Source organism: Ambystoma mexicanum, chromosome 13 (genome assembly GCF_040938575.1).
Source record: "Ambystoma mexicanum isolate Mex_15411 chromosome 13, UKY_AmexF1_1, whole genome shotgun sequence".
Classification (NCBI taxonomy): Eukaryota; Metazoa; Chordata; class Amphibia; order Caudata; family Ambystomatidae; genus Ambystoma; species Ambystoma mexicanum.
Genome location: NC_090938.1, coordinates 230,569,421 through 230,589,857, shown reverse-complemented (window position 1 = coordinate 230,589,857; position 20,437 = coordinate 230,569,421). Strand labels below are relative to the sequence as shown.

General features: G+C 56.2%; 1 protein-coding gene and 1 pseudogene across 1 annotated transcript in view; one reads left to right on the top strand and one right to left on the bottom strand.

Annotated features, from left to right (window-relative positions):
* Positions 1 to 813, bottom strand: part of ADIPOR1 (adiponectin receptor 1) — a 386,081-nt gene extending 385,268 nt beyond the window's left edge. Inside the window, exon 1 of the mRNA XM_069633688.1 lies at positions 581 to 813. The gene's annotated coding sequence lies outside the window, so the exon portion shown is untranslated. The remainder of the gene's footprint in view (positions 1 to 580) is intronic.
* A 7,895-nt stretch (positions 814 to 8,708) lies between these two features.
* Positions 8,709 to 8,859, top strand: LOC138522199 (5.8S ribosomal RNA; annotated as a pseudogene).
* Positions 8,860 to 20,437: the final 11,578 nt, after the last annotated feature.

Sequence of the window (20,437 nt, the reverse complement as noted above, 5' to 3'; positions counted from 1 at the left end):
CAATTCTGAGGATATTTAGTTTCACAAGGAGATGCGAGTTGCAGTAAACTGTTAAGTCTTTGGCTTCTTCAAAGGCGTGGAGTACATGGATATGGGCAGTGCACGCTTCTGCCACTGTACTTTGCTGTTACCTGTTAATGACTGTTTAAACACTATGTTCTCACAGGTGACACAGTTTGACAGGCTTTTGCTGTAATGCTCTTTTGCCATAGGTGCCTCCCCCACTTCTCAGTTCTGCCATGACAGAACCATCTAGTTTCGTCCTTCTCCCCACATCAGAACGCCCCATCTCCTGGATTGCTTCACCCTACGCCCTCGTCGTACCTCCTTCTTTCGCAACTATGCCGCTGTCCCTTCTAGAACAACTCCGTCCCATCTCCTATCCTTGCTCATTCTTTGTCCCCACATCACTCCCCCATTTGCGTACTGTAACCACCACAGTAGTTCTCGAGTCTAGTACCCCTAGTCCTACTCCAGTTCCCAGAAAGGTTATTCCACTATTCCCATTCTACTCTGACCCTACGTCTCCCAACCTACCTCTGGTCCTCAACCGCTCAAACCAACGCTCTCCCTAACTCACCGGTAAGCTTTCACTCAAATCCCGCAATGTTCTCTTTACTCAGCCAGTGTCTGAGCACCGGAAACAGCAGCACTTCAAGATCAGAAGCAGCGGCTGCTGTACTAGCGTACTTCCGGTGCGGGATTCTCTTAGCTAGAAAAACAGATTAGAGAGCTCGACATAGAGAGCGGACGAGTATCCCAGGTCACATAACAGACGGGTAGAGACTAGTTCCCATCCGAGAAAAGGACCATAGCAACAGCCCGCCCACTCTTCTACACGTGACTTTTCACGTCACCATTTTGATTTTTCCGGAGCAATAAAGTGGTTCAGGAGCATTTTCAGTGAGCGCTGAACCCGATTCGGGAAACGAGAAGGCTGTGGCTGCTGGTGCAAGTGGGCCTTTTTCGGGGATACCGGGAACGTTGCTGCAAAACCCCGGAGCGTCTCACTTCGTCTTGTTCCTCGTCATTTTTCAGAGAGAAACCGGGAAGGCACCGGGTGCCAAGCTACAAGAGCAGCAGCAATCCGTCTGCTCTGGGCTGACTAAGAGTACAAATAGCATTTTCTTCAGGATACCGTGAACGTTCCTGCAAGACACCAGGTTGAGACGGGGAGCGGAAATTTACATTTACTTTTAAAAATCATGTTAAGCTCGGGTCTGGAGGGAGGGATAGGAACACAATGGTGTGGGTCTGGAGGGAGGGATAGGAACACAGTGGTGTGGGTCTAGAGGGAGGGATAGGTACAGTGGTGTGGGTCTGGAGGGAGGATTGGGGTACATTGGTGTGAGTCTAGAGGGACTGTTGGGGACAGTGGTGTGGGTCTGTAGGAAGGGTTGGGGCACTGGTGTGGGCCTGGAAGTAGGGTTCGGGTACGGTGGTGTGGGTCTAGAGGGAGGGTTGTGATACAGTAGTGTGGGTCTGGAGAGAGGGATAGGGACACATTGGTGTGGGTGTGGAGTGAGGGATAGTGACACAGCGGTTTGGGTCTGGAGGGAGGGTTGGGGACAGTGGTGTGGGTCTGGAGGGAGGGTTGGGGGACAGTGGTGTGGGTCTGGAGGGAGGGTTGGGGCACATTGGTGTTGGTCTCGAGGGAGGGTTGGGGTACAGTGGTGTGGGTCTAGAGGGAGGGTTGCAGTACAGTGGTGTGGGTCTGGAGGGAGGGCTAGAGACACAGTGATGTTGGTCTGGAGGGAGGGCTAGACACAGGTGTGGGTCTGGAGGGTGGGATAGGGACACAGGAGTGTGGGTCTGGAGGGATTGTTGGGGTACAGTAATGTGTGTCTGGAGGGAGGATAGGGACACAGTGGTGTGGGTCTGGAGGGAGGGATAGGGTCACAGTGGTGTTGGTCTGGAGGGAGGGATAGGGGCACAGTGGTGTGGGTCTAGAAGGAGGGTTGGGACACAGTGGTGTGTGTCTGGGACAGGGATGGGGCACAGTGGTGTGGGTCTGGAGGGAGGGATGGGGCACAGTGGTGTGGGTCTGGAGGGAGGGATAGGGACACAGTGGTGTGGGTCTGGAGGGAGGGATAGGGACACAGTGTTGTGGGTCTGGAGGGAGGGATAGGGACACAGTGGTCTGGGATAGGGACACTGGTGTGGGTCAGGAGGGAGGGATAGGAACACTGGTGTAGGGAGGGATAGGGACACAGTGGTGTGGGTTTGGAGGTATAGTGACATTGGTGTGAGTCTGGAGGAGGAGGGATAGGGACAGTGGTGTGGTTCTGGAGGAAGTGATAGGGACACAGCAGTGTGGGTCTGGAGGGATCGGGAAAGAGAGGTGTGGGTCTGGGGGGAGTGATAGAGACACAATGGTGTGGGTCTGGTGGAAGGGATAGGTACACAGTGGTGTGGGTCTGGAGGGAGGGTTGAGATACAGTGGTGTGGGTCTGGAGGGAGGGATAGGGACACAGTTGTGTTCCCCTGCAGGGAGGAATTGGGCATCCTGGTTTGAGTTTGATGGGGGCATCAGTGTGGGTCTGGAGAGGGGATGGGGCACATTGGTGTGGGTTTGATGGGAGGGACAGGCACATTGGTCTGGGTGAGGTATGGGGCACATTTGTGTGGTTCTGGGGAGGGATGAGAGCATATTGGTGTGGGTCTGGAGGCAGGGATGGTGGCATCTTGGGGTCTGCAATGGATGGGGGCACATTGATGTTGTTCAGGATCCGGTATGGGGCATCTGTGTGCATCTGGAGAGTGGGATGGGGCATCTTGGTGTGACTCGGGTGGGATGGGGCATATTGATGTGGTTCTGAGAGGGAGGGATGGGGCATCTTGTGGCTCTGGAGGGAGTGGATGGAGGCACATTGGTGTCGGTTTGATGGGGGATGGGGCACATTGATGTGGGTCTGGCAGGGACAGGCACATTGGTAGGGGTCTGCAGGGAGGGATGGGGCATCCTGCTTTGGGTTGGATGGGGACATCCATGTGGGTCTGGAGTGAGGGCATGGGGGCACAGTGGTGTGGGTCTGGAGGGATAGGGACACAGTGGTGTGGTTCTGGAGGGAGGGATAGGGACACCGTGCTTTGGGCCTGGGGGGAGGGTCGGGCACATTGGTGTGGGCCTGGAGGGAGGAATAGGGACACAGTGGTGTGGGTCTGAAAGGAGAGATAGGGATAGTGGTGTGGGTCTGGACGGAGGGATAGGGATACAGTGGTGTGGGTCTGGAGGGCAGGATAGGGATGCATTGGTGTTGGTCTGGAGGGCAGGGATAGGGACACAGTGGTGTGGGTCTGGAGGGAGGGATGGGGACACTGGCGTGGGTCTGGAGGGAGGGTTGGGGCACATTGGTGTGGGTCTGGAGAGATAGGGACACAGTGGTGTGAGTCTGGAGGGAGGGATAGGGACACAGTGGTGTGAGTCTTGAGGGAGGGGTGGGGGCACATTGGTGTGGGTTTGGTGGGAGTGTTAGGGAGGGACATTGGTCTGTGTCTGGGGGGGGGATGGATCATCCAGGTGTGGGTCTGGAGGGCAGGATGGGGGCATCTTGCTCTGTGGAAGGAGGTCATGCCGCATCTTGGTGGGGTCTGCAATGGATGGGGGCACGTTGGTGTTGGTCTGCAGGGAGGGATGGGGCATCCTAGTTTGGGTCGGATGGGGACACCAGTGTGGGTCTGGAGGGAGGGGAAAGGGACACCGTGGTGTGGGTCTGAAAGGAGGGTTGGGGCACAGTGGTGTGGGTCTGGAAGGATGGGGCACAATGGTGTGGGTCTGGAGCGAGGGACGGGGTACAGTGGTGTGGGTCTGGGGACAGGGATGGGGCAGAGTGTGGCATAGGGACACAGTGGTGTGGGTCTGGAGGGAGGGTTGGGGTACAGTGGTGTGGCTCTGGAGGGAGGGATAGGGACCCAGTGGTGTGGATCTGGAGGGAGGGATAGGGGCACATTGGTGTTGGCCTGGAGGGATAGGGACACAGTGGGGTGGGTCTGGAGGGAGGGATGGGGGCAACATGCTGTGGGCCTGGAGGGAGGGATTGGGACACAGTGGTGTGGGTATGGAGGTAGAGATAGGGACACAGTGGTGTGGGTCTGGAGGGAGAGATAGGGACACAGTGGTGTGGGTCTGGAGGGCAGGGGTAGGGACACTGGTGTGGGTCTGGAGGGAGGGTTGGGGCACATTGGTGGGGGTCTGGAGGGAGGGATAGGAGCACAGTGGTGTGGGTCTGGAGGGATAGGGACACTGGTGTTCGTCTGGAGGGAGGGATGTGGACAGTGATGTGAGTCTGGAGGGAAGGATGGGGGCACATTGGTGTGGGTTTGGTGGGAGGTATGGGCACATTGGTCTGCGGAGGGATGGGGCATATTTGTGTAGGGATAGGGGCATATTGGTGTGGGTCTGGAGGGAGGGATAGGGACACAGTGGTGTGGGTCTGGAGGGAGGGATAGGGACACAGTGGTGTGGGTCTGGAGGGAGGGGTGTGGTACAGTGGCATGGGTCTGGGGGAGGGTTGGGGCGCATTGGTGTGGGTCTGCGGGGAGGGATGGGGACACAGTGGTGTGGGTCTGGAGGGAGGGATAGTGTACAGTGGTGTGGGTTGGGAGGGAATGTTGGGTTACAGGGTGTGGGTCTGGAGGGAGGGATGGGGGCATTGGTCTGTGTCTGGGAGAGGGATGGTTCATCCAGGTGTGGGTCTGGAGGTAGGGATAGGGACACATTGGTGTGGCTATGCAGGGAAGGTTGGGGGCACAGTGGTGTGGGTCTGGAGGGAGGGTTGGGGCACATTGGTGTGGGTCTGGAGGGAGGGATAGGTGCACCGTGGCGTCAGTCTGGAGGGAGGGATATGGACACAGTGGTGTGGGTCTGGAGAGAGGGATGGGGCATCCTGGTTTGGGTCGGATGGGGACATCAGTATGGGTCTGGAGGGATGGGACGGGGCACATTAGTGTGAGTTTGATTGGAGGGACAGGCACATTGGCCTCAGGTATGGGGCACATTTGAGTGGGTCTGGGGAGGGATGAGGGCATATTGGTGTGGGTCTGAAGGCAGGGATGGTGGCATCTTGGGGTCTGCAATGGATGAGGGCACATTGGTGTTGGTCTGGAACAGGTATGGGGCATCTGTTGGTCTGGAGGGTGGGATGGGGCATCCTGGTGTTGGTAGGATGGGGACATCTGTACATCTGGAGAGTGGGATGGGGCCTCTTGGTGTGGCTCTGGAGGGAGCGGTGGGGCATATTGTGGTTCTGAGAGGGAGGGATGGGGCATCTTGTGGCTCTGAAGGGAGTGGATGGAGGCACATTGGTGTTGGTTTGATGGGGAGACGGGGGCACATTGGTGTGGTGGAGAGATGCAGGACCATTGGTGTGTGTCTGGGCAGGGACAGCACATTGGTGTGGGTCTGCAGGGAGGAATGGGGCATCCTGGTTTCGGTTGGATGGGAACATCAGTGTGGGTCTGGAGTGAGGGCATGGGGCACATTGGTGTGGGTTTGATGGGAGGGACAGGCACAGTGGTCTGTGGAGGGATGGGGCATATTGGTGTGGGTCTGGAGGGAAGGATGGGGCACATTGGTGTGGGTCTGGAGGGAGGGATAGGGACACTGGTGTGAGTTTGGAGGTAGGGATAGGGACACTGGTGTGGGTCTGGAAGGATAGGGACAGTGGTGTGGGTCGGGAGGGATAGGGACACATTGGTGTGGGTCTGGAGGGAGGGATAGGGACACATTGGTGTGGGTCTGGAGGGAGGGATAGGAACACAGTGGTGTGGGTCTGGAGGGAGGGTTGGGGCACATTGGTGTGGGTCTGGAGGGAGGGGTAGCGACACCATGGTCTGGAGAAAGAGATAGGGACACAGTGGTGTGGGTCTGGAGGGAGGGATGGGGCACATTGGTGTGGGTTTGATGGGAGGGACGGGGACATTGGTCTGTGTCTGGGGGAGGGATCTTTCATCCAGGTGTGGGTCTGGAGGGCAGGATGGGGGCATCTTGCTTTGTTGATGGAGGGATGGTGGCATCTTGGTGGGGCTGCAATGGATGGGGGGCACATCAGTGTGGTTCTGGAGGGAGCGTATGGGGCACATTGGTATGGGTTTGATGGGAGGGACAGGCACATTGGTCTGGATGAGGTATGGGGCACATTTGGGTGGGTCTGGTGAGGAATGGTGTGGGTCTGGAGGCAGGGGTGGTGGCATCTTGGTTGGGGTCTGCAATAGATGGGGGCACGTTGGTGTTGGTCTGGAACAGGTATCTGTTGGTCTGGAGGGTGGGATGGGGCATCCTGGTGTAGGTGGGATGGGGACATCTGTGCATCTGGAGGATGGGATGGGGTATCTTGGTGTGGCTCTAGAGGGAGGGATGGGGCATATTGGTGTGGTTCTAAGAGGGAGGGATGGGGCATCTTGGTGTGGCTCTGGAGGGAGTGAATGGAGGCACATTGGTGTCGGTTGGATGGGAGGGATGGGGCGCATTGGTGTGGGCAGGGATGGGGCACATTGGTGTGAGTCTGCAGGAGGGATGGGGCATCCTGTTTTGGGTTGGATGGGGACATCAGTGTGGGTCTGGAGTGAGGGCATGGGGGCACATTGGTGTGGTTCGATGGGAGGAATGGCGCATATTGGTGTGGGTCTCGAGGGAGGGATGGTGGCATCTTGGTGGGCTCTGCAATGGGTGGGGGCACATTGGTGTTGGTCTGAAACAGGTATGGGGCATCTGTTGGTCTGGAGGGTGGCATGCGGCATATTGGTGTGGGTCTGGAGGGAGGGGATGGGGGCACATTGGTGTGGGTTTGATGGGAGGGATGGGGGACATTGGTCTGTGTCTGGGGGAGGGGTGGTTCATCCAGGTGTGGATCTGGAGGGTGGGATGGGGCAGCTTGCTGTGTGGATAGAGGGATGGTGGGATCTTGGGGTCTGCAATGGATGGGGGCACATTGGTGTCGGTCTGGAACAGGTATAGGGCATCTGTTGGTCTGGAGGGTGGATTGGTGTGGGTGGGATGGGGATATCTGTGCATCTGGAGGGTGGGGATGGGGCATCTTGGTGTGGCTCTGCAGGGAGGGATGGGGCATATTGGTGTGGGTCTGAGAGGGATGGATGGGGGCACATGGGTGTGGGTCGGGAGGGATGGGGACATTGTTGTGGGTGTGAAGGGAGGCATAGGACACATTGGTGTGGGTCTGGAGGGAGGGATGGGTGCTCATTGGTCGAGAGGGATAGGGGCATCTTGCTGTGTTGGGGGGGAGGATGGGGCATCATGGTATGGGTCTTGAGGAAGGATTGGACATCTTGGTGGAGCCTGGATCAGAGGGGGGCATTGTTTATCTGGAATGGAGGGACAGGGCATATGATGGGGGCATGTCAGGGAATGATGGAGCATGTAGGTCTGCGTCGTGGCTGGAGCACTCTTTTGGGAAGGAAGGGAGGGGCATCTAGGTGTGAATGGAGGGATGGGGTATGTATGTCTAGAGAGAAGGATGTTGGTTTATGGGAGGGGTGGGAGCATGTTGTCGAAGGGATGGGGTAATCAGTTGTCGGTATCGAGAGTGTGTGGATTGCGCCATCTGAGTGTGAGTCTGGAGGTAGATGTGAAGCATATGGGTGTGGCTCTGAGAGGTGGAGCTTCTTGGTGTAGGTATGGAGGGACGGATGTTGATGTCTTGTCGGTTTGGAGAGAGGGATGGTGGCATGTGGGTCGGGAAGGAGGTGGCATTTGAATCTGGAACATGTGTTTAGAAGGAGAAATGGTGCATTTGATTGTGTATTGGGATATTTAGGGCTGGGGTATCTGCTTGTGAGATCATTAACAGCGTAGCAGCCAGAGTGAGAGCCGCGGGCCCGACCTCGGTTGCATCCCAGACGTGCACACCCACAGCCTCGGGCACCTCTTGCAGAACGGTCAGGGGTGCGTGGGCATCCCTTCCACCAAAGTGGGGTCCACGACCCAGCAGATGGACGAGGATGCCTGGCAGGGTTGAGTTAACCTGCTGGGGCCCCCCTCTCCTCACTGAGCCGGCCTGTGTGCTGGCCGTGGATGTGCACTACTCTCTCTGACCCGCCAGCCGGTGGGCATTGGTGGGCGCACCCGGTCAGCAGGGAAGCCCCGATTGGTGGGAGCAGAGAGAAACCTGACTGCTCTCGAGGGGTGCCTCCCCAGGCAGACGGGCCCGGCACGCCAGGCACAAGCCCTGAGCCATGGCGCAGCAGGCTTACTCGACGGGCGGGCGTCAATGTTCCAGCTGCCCACATCTGCGGGATAGCGATGGCCAGGTCCGCTGGCTCAGTGGGTGACCTTCCCTCTTGCCCAGGTACCTGGAGCTCGGCCCTGTGCGGCCAGGCTGGGCTTTGAAGACTTTAGCAGTCCCACCTGACCCCCTGCCTGTGCGTCTCTGGCCCGCCTCGCCGTCTGTCCCCCAGCCCTCCCCCCAAAAAGAGGAGCGGAGGGGTTCAGGGAAGGATGAGTGGATCGGGCCGGGTGAGTCAGTGGGGGAGCAGCCTGCCTCCATCCCCCTGGGAAGTGGCGTGCTGCTGCAGCAGCAGGCAGGTTTCCCGGGCTGAGCGCCTGGATTCTGTTTAAAAAATGTTTTTTTTTTTAAACCACAATGTTCTCGGCCGAGCTAGACAGGGAGCACAGGTGACACCACCTCCCACCCGGGCCTCTCCTGCACCAGCAGGGTCAGGCTGACATCTGGAACAAAAAATAAGTTGTCTGTGACTTTTGGCGGTGGATCACTTGGGTTGCGTGTCGATGAAGAACGCAGCTAGCTGCAAGAATTGGTGTGAATTGCAGGACGCATTGATCAACACTTCCAATGCACCATGCGGCCCCAGGTTCCTCCCGGGGCTACGCCTGTCGGAAGGTTGCTTGTACATCAATCGCCCCTGGGTTCCCTCCCAGGGGCGTGGCTGAGGCTGTCGCCAGGACCCCGTTCCCTTTGTCCCCCTAATATCACACGTTATCAGCACCGTCGCAGGATCCCTGGAACTGGCGCGCAGGCTCATTGCCGGCGCGTCCCAACCTCCCCAGTTTCCCCGCATCGTGCAGGTTTCGGGAAGGCTGGGTGGCTGGTGAGCCCCAGATGTGATGGCAGCAACAGTGGGCCTTAAAAAAGGCTGGCGCACCTTCACCCTACCCCGGGGCACCTAGCCATGCTGTTTGTGGTGTCCCGTGGCTGCCGGCGCAGGATGGCCATGGAGCGCAGGCTTCGGGACCATGTGGGTTTCGGCTGCAGATCGGGACAGCGCACACTCTGCTGCGCCAGAGACACATGGCTGGGGCAACCCCCCGTACGGGCTTTAGGCCAGCTACCCCAAGCTTTGAGCTCCCCTTCCCCTACCCCCTGACTATGGCCTCAGATAAGACGTGGTGATGCGCTGAATTTAAGCATATTACTAAGCTGAGGAAAAGAAACTAACCAGGATTCCCTCAGTAACGACCAGTGAAGAGAGAAGAGCCCAGCGCTGAATCCCCGTTCAGTGGCAGGCGTGGGATATGTGGCATGCAGGAGACCGACTCCTCGGCATCACTCACAGGGCTAAAGTCCTTCTGATCGAGTCTCACCCTGCAGACGGTGTTAGGCCGGTAGCAGCCTCTGGCACGCCGGATCAGGTCTTCTTGGAGTCAGGTTGCTTGGAAATGCATCCCAAAGCATGTGGTGAACTCCATCTAAGGCTAAATACAGGCGCGAGACGAATGGCCAACAAGTACCATAGGGGAAAGTTGAAAAGAACTTTGAAGCGAGGGCTTGAAACCGTTGAGAGGTAAACTGGTGGGGATTCAACACGGCAGGCAGGTCGGTCGCCTGGAACGGTGGATGCCCTCGCGGAACTGCGGCACGGGCAGACCCAGCCCCCGAAGGGCACATTTCCTCTGTGGCGGTGTACCGCGACCGGCTGGGAAGGCCCCAGGGGGGCAGGTGGCTCTCGGCACCGGCAGAGAGTGTTACAGCCCCGTTCCAGCAGTTTTGCTGTGTCCACGGGATCAAGGGAGATTGACCGCTGCTGTGCCCTTCTCCAGCAACTGTCCTGGCCCCTGTTGGGGGTCGCCGCGGTGGCCTTCCCTCAGTGCGCTCTAACCACATTGTGCCGCTGGGCAGGGAGGCACACAAAGGGCACCAGGGGTCTGAGGTGATGTCGGTTAACCACTCGATCTGTCTTGATACACGGGCCAAGGAGTCTTAACGCACGTGTGAGTCAGAGGGCCAAAGGAAACCCTGTGGTGCAAAGAAGGTGAGGGCCGGCGTGTGCCAATTGCAGTGGGGTCCCGTCACGGTGGGCGCACCACCCACCCGTCTCGCTAGCTCTGTCGGAAAGATGGAGCATGAGTGTGTGTGATAGGACCCAAAAGATGGTGAACTAGGCCTGGTCGAGGTCCGTAGCGGCCCTGATGTGTAAATCGGTCGTCCGACCTGGGTATAGGGGCGAAAGACTAATCGAACCATCTAGTAGCTGGTTCTCTCTGGTGTTTCCCTCTGTATAGCTGGCACATGGAAACCCCAGTTTTATCTGGTAAAGCGAATGATTAGAGGTCTTGGGGCCAAAATGATCTCAACCTATTCTCAAACTTTAAATGGGTAAGAAGCCCGGCTTGCTGGCGTGGATCCGGGAATTGAATGTAAGTGGCCAGTGGGCAACTTTTGTTAAGCAGAACTGGCGCTGCGGGATGAACCGAATGCTGTGTTAAGGTGCCCGATGCCAACGCTCGTCAGACCCCAGAAAAAGTGTTGGTTGATATAGACCACAAGACGGTGGCCATGGAAGTCGGAATCTGCAGGGAGCGTTCTCTTTTCTTTGTGAAGGGCAGGGCACCCTGAAATGGGTTCGCCCTGAGTGAGGGGCCCGAGCCTTGAAAGCGTTGCGGTTCCGACTGTGTGCGGTGAGCTCTCGCTGGTCCTTGAAAATCCAGTGGAGATGGTGTAAATCCTGCGCTGGGCCGTACCCATATCCTCAGCAGGTCTCTAAGGTGAACAGCTTCTGGCATGTTAGAACAATGTAGAACAGTGTAGGTAAGCGAAGTCGGCAAGTAAGATGCGTAACTTCGGGATAAGGATTGGCTCTAAGGGCTGGGTCGGTCGGACTGGGAAGCGGGGTTGGGCCTGCCTGCGGCTGGACAAGGCGTATCACCCTCCCTCCGGGGGCAGTGCCGACACTGGATGCGAGCCGGGCCCTGCCTGTGGATCGCCCCAGCTCCGTTGGTCGCGGATTTGGGGCAGACGCTCTGCTTCGGCTGAAGCCTAGCAGCTGACTTAGAACTGGTGCAGACCAGGGGAATCTGACTGTAAACAGTATCGCGAAGGCCTGCGGTGGCTGTTGATGCGATGTGATTTCTGCCCAGTGCTGTGAATGTCAAAGTGAAGAAATTCAATGAAGCACGGGTAAACGGCGGGAGTAACTATGACTCTCTCAAGGTAGTCAAAGGCCTTGTCCTCTAATTAGTGACGTGCATGAATGGATGAACGAGATTCCCACTGTTCCTACCTACTATCTAGCGAAACCACAGCCAAGGGAACAGGCTTGACAGAATCAGTGGGGAAATGAGACCCAGTTGAGCATGCCTCTAGTCTGGCACTGCGAAGAGACGTGAGGTGTAGGATAAGTGGGAGGCCCTCGGGCCGCCAGTGAAATACCACTAATCTTATTGTGTTTTCACTTACCCAGTGAGGGGGGGCGAGCCGGCTCACTTCTGGCTCCAAGCACCCGCCGTGCGTGATCTGCTCCAGGGACAGTGTCAGTTCAGTTGGGGAGTTTGACTGGGGCGGTACACCTGTCAAACAATAACGCAGGTGTCCTAAATCGAGCTCAGGGAGGACAAAAACCTCCCGCGAAGCAGAAGGGCAAAAGCTCACTTGATCTCGATTTTTCAGTATGAATACAGACTGTGAAAGCGAGGCCTCACGATCCTTTTGACTTTTGGGGTTTCAAGCAGGAGGTGTCAGAAAAGTTACCACAAGGATAACTGGCTTGTGGCGGCCAAGCGTTCATAGCGATGTTGCTTTTTGATCCTTCGATTTCAGCTCTTCCTATCAGTGTGAAGCAGAATTCAGAAGCATTGGATTGGTCACCCACTGATAGGGAACGTGAGGTGGGTTTAGACCGTCGTGAGACAGGTTAGTTTTACTCTACTGATGTGTTGTTGCAATAGTAATCCTGCTCAGTACAAGAGGAACCACAGGTTCAGACATTTGGTGTATGTGCTTGGCTGAGGAGCCAATGGGGCGAAGCTACCATCTGTGGGATTATGACCGAATGCCTCCAAGTCAGAATTCCCCCACCCCCCCAAACCGTAACGATACCCCAGCGCTGTCGAACCTCGGTTGGCCTAGGATAGCCGCCTCTGGGTCGGTGTGTATAGCCGCTCGCCTCGGGACTCGAGTGTGGACAGAAGGGGGCTACCCCTCTCTCCCGTAGTCTACTGCATGTTCGTGGGGAACCTGGTGCTAAATCATTCATAGACAACCTAATCCTGGTTCAGGGTTTCCTAAGTAGCAGAGCAGCTACCTCGCTGCAATGCAATCTATTGAGTCATCCTCTGAAAACAAGCTTTTTTCACAAGGCGCTGCCAAGGGTTTCCATCCTTCCTCCTGCTGTGCTGCGGGGCGCACAGGAAACTCCCACCCACCCTAGGTGAACACCCCCGGGGGTGTGCAGGCTGGGCAGGGAGCGCTCTTCTCACCTTTCCCGGTCAGCCTTAAGCCCCCAGACAGGGAGTGGGCAGAGAGGCTGCAAGCCACCCCAGGATGCAGGGGGTGGTACCTTAAACCTGTGCCCCTGGATGGTGGGGTTGGGGCAGGCACGGCCGCCGGGCCAACTGGCCCGGGGAGTAGGCCCAGCTGGTCCAAGTTGGTGGCCGGCAGACCAGATGGCCCGAGTTGCAGCTGCTTCCTGCATTTGTCTCCGGCCGGGTTCCATAAGCCCGCACTGTGTGGTAGCTTAATTGTCGGCATTGGAAGTGCCACCCTGCGGCCTCCAAGGCGGCCGTGGCGCAGTTACCGGCCTCGGTTCCATGGTGTTCGTGGGTTGCTCCTGGTCCTCGGTGCAGTGCCACCCGTGTGCGGTCAAGCCCAAGACCGGGTGCGTGTGTCAAGGGGCGCCCTGAGCAGGTCCCTTTCCTCAACGTGGGGGTAAATGTGCTCGCAGTGGCTGGCCCTGAGTTCCACGTGGGGTTTGTGGGTTAGTCCCAGAGGGAAAGGCTCTAATGTGGTGGGAGAAGCCCTAAGAGGGCCCGGCCAATGCTCCATGGAGATGGCTGGGCTGCTGCCGCCGGCCTCGGGTGCCAAATCTCGTGCATGGTTTCGAAAGTCCCCAAGCCCAGTGGTGGTCGTGGGGAGCCCCGGTGGGGCCCCCATCGCTCCCCGCAGGGAACGGCTCCAAAGGGGCCCTGCTTAAGCTCCAGGGTCGCTGGGGGGTGGGGGGTGCAGGCACATGGCCTTGGGCGCCTGTCTCAAGTCTGTTTCGACTGTTCCCAAGCCTGGTGGCGGTCGTGGGGAACACCGTCCCTCCCTGGAGGGAAAAGCTCTAATGTGGCGGGAGAAGCTCTAAGGTGGTCCGGCCAGAGCTCCAGGGTGGCTGGGGCTGGTGCCCCCACCGGCCTTGGGCACAAGCCTCGTACGTGTCGGTCGAGAGTCCCCAAGCCCAGTGGCAGTCGCGGGGACACCCAGTGGGGTCCCCATCCCTCCCCGTAGGGAGAAGCTCTAAAGGGGCGCTGGCTGCGGGAGGGGTGCTGATAAGCTCGAAGGCAGGCGAGAGACCTCTTACGTGGAGGGGGGAAAAGCTCTATGGTGGCTTGGCCAGAGCTCGAGGATGACCATTGGTGCTGGCCTGTGCCCTTGGGCACCTGCCGGTCCTCTGTCCTTTGTCAGGCGGAGGGCTAAAGGCCGTTCCCCTCCAGGCCCATTGGAATGCATTGCTTTACCAGATGGCCGGTCTCTGAGCGTTGTCGTTGGCCATAGTAATGACTGCAAGGACCCGATGGCCGGGCTGCTCTGGAAGTCCCGATGGGCGCCATTTTGACATTTTCCTCCAGTTGGGTCTATAAGGAGCCCGGACGCTTTGGCCGAGAGGTCCCACTGCATCACACTGGGTACACAGATTACAAGAAAGCTTAGTCACCTTCCTCCGGATTACTATAGACTGGGTGAGAGGGACCTGTCTGCGCTCCTCTTGGTTCTCGCTGCCTGACTCGGGCCCCCTGGCAAAACCACTGCACCTCCCTGGGCCGGCAGGGGGATGTGCCCCACGCAATGCCCCAACAGAGACTGGACTGCTGGGGACACTCTTCCGAGCACTCCATGGGATCGATTTGGTGCACTTGGTCTGTCTAGGGTTGGACTGCTTGGCCAGCACCAGCTGTTGTTTCAAGCAATTAGCTTCTACCCGCCTTGGGACTGTGTCAAGGTATTCCCCCCTCAGGGAGGGCCCCCTGTTGGTGGCGGCTCTCCCCTCTGAGCAGAGCGAAAGCTGAGCAGCCCGGCAGCTCCCCAGTGGTCAGATCAGAGTGGACAGGGCCCCCCCGCAAGCCACGACGCGCACCAAGCACGTTTCTCCAGCAGTTCGCTACACACGTTCCGTGGGGTGCTGAACCCCTCTGTTGCCACAACGGTGCTGGCGTGTGGGTAAACCCCCTACTGCTTCAAGTTGTGCCTGGGCCCGGCTTCTCCCACCCACCCCGTGGCGTGGCAGAGCAGGCCGGGCCGCGGGTGCCCGTGTGACCGACCTGTCCACCCGACATGCACGCGTCGGGGGACGCTCTTTGGCGCTCGGGTCCTGCAGATGGCCCCAGAGGGTGTGAAGGTCAGCTCTGAGGCGGGGGCGTGGCTCCCCCTGTTGCCACCCTCTAGCAGGTGTGGCTACCTGGTTGATCCTGCCAGTAGTATATGCTTGTCTCAAAGATTAAGCCATGCATGTGTAAGTTCACATGGTTGGTACAGTGAAACTGCGAATGGCTCATTAAATCAGTTATGGTTCCTTTGATCGCTCCATCTGTTACTTGGATAACTGTGGTAATTCTAGAGCTAATACATGCCGACGAGTGAGGACCTCCCGGGATGCGTGCATTTATCAGACAAAGACCAGTCCGGGGCTGATCGCACGCCCCGTGATAGCAACGATGCATTCGGATGTCTGCCCTATTAACTTTCGATGGTACTTTCTGTGCCTACCATGGTGACCACGGGTAATGGGGAATCCGGGTTTGATTCCGGAGAGGGAGCCTGAGAAACGGCTACCACATCCCAGGAAGGCAGCGGGCGTGCATATTACCCACTCCTGACTCTGGGATGTAGTGATGAACAATACAGGACTCTTTTGAGGCACTGTAATTGGAATGAGTACACTTTATATCCTTTTAACGAGTACCCATTGGAGTGCAAGTCTGGTGCCAGCTGCCGCGTTAATTCTAGCTCCAATAGCGTATACTAAAGTTGCTTCAGTTAAAAAGCTTGTTGTTGATTCTTGGGATCGAGCTGGCGGACCGCTGCGAGGCGAGATACGCCTTTCCCAGGCCCTGCCTCTCGACACCCCCTTGTTGCTCTTGACTGAGTCTCCTGGGGGTCCGAAGCGTTTACTTTGAAAAAATTAGTGTTCAAAGCAGGCCGGCCGCCTGAATACTTCAGCTAGGAATAATGGAATAGGACTCCGGTTCTATTTTGTTGGTTTTCGGAACTGGGGCCAGGTGGCATTCGTGTTGTGCCTCTACAGTTGAAATTCATGGACCGGCGCAAGACGAACCAAAGTGAAAGCATTTCTCAAGAATGTTTTCATTAATCAATAACGAAAGTCTGAGATTCGAAGACGATCCGATACCGTTGTAGTTCCGACCATAACCTATGCCAACTAGCAATCTGGCTGTGTTCTTCCCATGAACGGTCGAGCAGCTACCGGGAAACCAAACTCTTTGGGTTCCGGGGGAGTATGGTTGCAAAGATGAAACTTAAAGGAATTGACGGAAGGGCACCACCAGGAGTGGAGCCTGCGGCTTAATTTGACTCCGCACCGGAAACCTCACCCGGCCCGGACACAGAAAGGATTGACAGATTGATAACTCTTTCTCGATAATGTGGGTGGTGGTGCATGGCCGTTCTTAGTTGGTGGAGCGATTTGTTTGGTTAATTTCAATAATAAACGAGACTCCTTCATGCTAATTAGTTGCGCGACCTGCCAGTGGTCGGTGTTCAACTTCTTAGAGGGACAAGTGGGGTTCGGCCACACGAGATCGAGCAATAACAGGTCTGTGATGCCCTTAGATGTCCGGGGCTTCACGCCCGCTACACTGAACTGATCAGCGTGTGTCTACCCTTCCCCGACAGGTGCACTTAACCTGCTGAACACCATTTGTGGTAGTGATTGGGGATTGCAATTATTTCCCATGAACAAGGAATTGCCAGTAAGTGCGGGTCATACGTTTGCATTGATTAAGTCCCTGCCCTTTGTACTCACCACCCGTCGCTACTACAGATTGGATGGTTTAGTGAGGTCCTCGGATCGGCCCCGCCGCGGTATGCAAAGGCCCTGGCGGTGCGGCAAGAAGACGATCAAACTTGACTATCTAGAGGAAGTAAAAGTCGTACGAATTGGGTTAACCTGCCAGGGACGTCCCCCACCAGAGAGATGGAGCCCTGAGCGGCCCCCATCCTCTCCTCACAGAGCTGGCCCCTGAGCTGCCGGGCAGAGCCGTTCTCCTCCACCCTGTCCCGCCAGTGGGTGGGTGTTGGTGAGCCCAGCCTGGTTGGCAGTGACGTCCCTAGTGGGTGCAGCCGGGAGCCGAGCGATGCCCGGCCGTTCTCGAGGGACACCTCCCCAGGCAGACAGAGGCCGGCACGCGGGGCAAGCCATGGTGCAGGCGGGCGTCGAGATTCTCGGCCGCCCACGTCTCTGGGCGAGCGAGGGCCAGGCCCGCCGGCGCAGCAGGCGACCTTCCCTCTTGCTCAGGTACCTGGAGCTCTGCCCAATGCGGCCAGGCTGGGGTTTGAAGACTAGCGAATTTCCCCCCACCACCCCACCTGTGCTGTCTCGGGGCTGCCTCTCCGTTCTGGCCCCCGAAAGTGGGGCAGCTGAGGGGGTTGGGGAAGGATGAGCAGGATCGGACCAGCGGTGGAGCGGCCTACCTTCGTCGCCATGGGAAGCCCTGCTGCCGTGTTGCTGCAGGCGGTGGGCAGGCTTTCCAGGCTTTTTTGTTTGTTTTGTTTTAAAACCCTGATGGTTTTGACCGACTCCCAAGTGGGGAAGCTAGACGGGGTGCTGGGCTGTCTCTCCCTGGACTCTTGTCCTAACTAATTTTCGTCCCATTTTGCTTCTTCAATTTCTTATGAAGGTTATTTTTATTGCCATTAAAGTTTTGAACATTAACAATCCCCTTTCCCGACAACCTCCCCCCTTCCCCACCCCGGATCACTGCGCTGCATATCTTCTGAGGCGACTGTACAGGGTATAACGGGTCGTAGTCTATAGTATATCCAATAGTCTTAGTCTCGGAGGACACCATTGGTCACTGTAGTCTTTGTGCAGGGCGGCGTCCCACTCGTTCTTGATTTTAGTGTAATCCCCCTATATAGTGTATGTTACCCATTCCAGTGTAATGTAATGCCACATTTATGCTGTCCATTCCTATTCGCTGGGGATCGTAGTTTGTTTCCACTTTTGTGCAATTAGAGAGAGGGCTGCCACACTTAGGACCACATATGCTTTCCTCTGTGGTTTAGTCAGGAGCATGTCCAGCACATCACTCTGGCCCAGCATAGCTTCTCCATGTCGTCTCCGTATTTGGGGACCAAAGATGGCTTTCATTTCTTTGTTGACCACTTCCCAGAACGGTTTTAGGATGGGGCAGGACCACCAGACATGGAGCCACGTCCCTACTTCTTTGCAGCCTCGCCAACGCATTTGTGATTCTGAGGGGTATATTTTATGTAGCATCTCCTGTGTTAGGTGCCACTGCACCAGTATCCTGGTCCACATTTCCCTGCTCTGCATCACTCTTATCAATTTGGGGATTTGCTGCCACACTTTCCACCACTCTTTTCTTCTGGGGGTCGGGAGTGGCAGCGTGTCTGCCCATTGTTTCCTATAGGCCAACTGGACCTGTGCCTCTTGCATGGTGAATAATTGGTACATTTACTAATCATTTGTCTATCACCGGAATTTGTTAGCAAAGTACCTTTCTAGCGAAGTGAATTATCTGGTGGTGGATTGTTTCATATCTCGAGAAGAGAGTCAGTGTCGCATTTGAGCATAGCGGTACATATCCTCCTCCGGCAAACCCATGATTTGTTTGCAGAGCTGGAATGACTTGACCTCCTGTCCCTCCATCATGACCCTTGCACAAATGCAGCCCGCCTCTTCCCAGCTGGCATATTCTCCTTTCTCCAGCCCCGAGGTAAACAGTGGGTTGCAGAATAGGGAAGTGAACGGAGATGGGTAGGACTTGATCTTTGCTTTTTTAACCATAGCATCCCATGTATCCCCCACGAGCGTTGTAATTCGGCTTCTGTACATGTTGGGGGGCCTGTCCGCTCTTGGGCACCACAGGACCTCGTCCAGGGGCCTTCCCACCACTGCCCTATGCATCCATCGCAAGATGCTGTCGGGATTCCCATTGAACCCTTCTCGGATGACCCTCAGTTGGGCTGCTCATTAGTACATTTGAAGGTTCAGAACTCCCATTCCCACCGCCCTGTGGGAGTGACCATGACCCTCCAGGCCCCCCTCGGTCTTTGCCTTTGCCAGAAGTAGTTACGTACTAGTTTATTCAGGGTTTTGAAGAATTTATTTGGGGGGGGGCTGAAAGTAATATAGCGCTCTGGGGAGGATTATCATTTTAATGACATTGATTTTGCCCATCCATGATATATTAAGGATCCTCCTCTCTCCCAACCAGGTCTTGATAGTTTCCAACAGGTGGGGATAGTTTGCTTGGTACCTATCCTCTAGGGTACTGGATATTGTCACCCCCAGGTATAGAAGGGATCCCCCTGCTCGTGCGGGTTGCCCTGTATCTGATGTTTCTGAGTGCTTGCCTTCTTGTAGCATCAATAGTTCAGATTTTTGGTTGTTGGTCTTCAGGCCTGCCACTCTGCCAAATTCCCCTAGGAGTGCTGTTAACATCGCGAGGGAAGTGTCCATGTCAGTTAGCACGACCAGGGGGTCGTCGGCAAAGGCCATTGCCCTATGATCTTCCCCACCGAATGTAATCCCTTTTGTTCTACTCTCCTGTCTAATTCTAGCTAGGAAGGGTTCAAGAAAGATCGCATACAGGACTGGTGACATGGGGCAGCCCTGCTTAGTAGCCCTACTGACCCTTATCGCCTGGTAGACATGCCCATTGAAAGCTAGCCTGATAAGTGATGCTCCGTAGTTGGCTTTGACCAGGTGGAGAAAGCCTGAGCCAAACCCCATAACCTCCATGGTAGCAAACAAGAATGACCATTCAACTCAGTCGAATGCCTTCTCGGCATCTAGTGCTAACACCCCCTCCCCCTTCGCCCGCCCTGTTTGACTTCCCTATCAGTTGGGATATTTGCCTAATGTTGTCAAATGTATCTCCCCTTAACAAAGCATGCTTTATCTGGGTGGATCAGGTCGGGGATTACTTTATCCATTTTAGGTGTTCGATGATTTTTTATAAAGATTTTGGTGTCAAGGTTTATTAGGGCAATAGGGCGGTAGGAGCTACAGAGGGTTTGTTTCTTGTTTGGCTTAGGGTAGAGGATTACCTTGGCCTCCTCCATGGACTGGGAGATCCGGCCCGTTTCGGAGAAGGAGTTGAACAGGGATGTCTTTAATGGGACTAATGTGGTCTGGAATGCTTTATAGAATGTGGCGGGGTCACCGTCCGGGCCTGGGGCTTTATTTGGTTGTAGCGATTGTATCACTGCGTGCACCTCGTCTTCAGTAATCGTCCCTTCTAAAACGTCACGCTGGCTCTGTTCTAATCTTTTTAGCCAGCATGATTTTAAGAAGGCCTTTTGGAGGTCACTGTCCGGTGCCTCCGTAGAGTAGAGGCTCGTATAGAACTCGGTGAATGCCTGCAGGATCTCCTCTCTACGTGTGGCTTCCTGCCCCCCCCCCACATACCATCTGAATGTGGCGTAATGTACATGCCGCCGCCTTCTGCTTAGCCTGCCTGGCTAAGAGCTGGCCTGTCTTCTTTGCCTGGAGGTAATACATCTGCCTCAAGGATAGGAGCGATTTTTACTGCTTATTTAGCTAGAAGGATATTGATTTGCCTTTTGCCTTTTGATATTCCTATACTCCTCCCCCGCCCCCTATCGTTCTCCATTCTCTCCATTACCCCATTTAATACCTTCTCCTGTTTGGCTTGAGATGCCTGCTTTGCTATGAACACCCCCTGCATGGTTGCCTCTGAAGCGTCCGATACGGATGCGGTCGAACGGACCGCATCCAAAAGTTCGCATGGACTAAAAGTCCGAAAAATGCTACCACCAAAAGT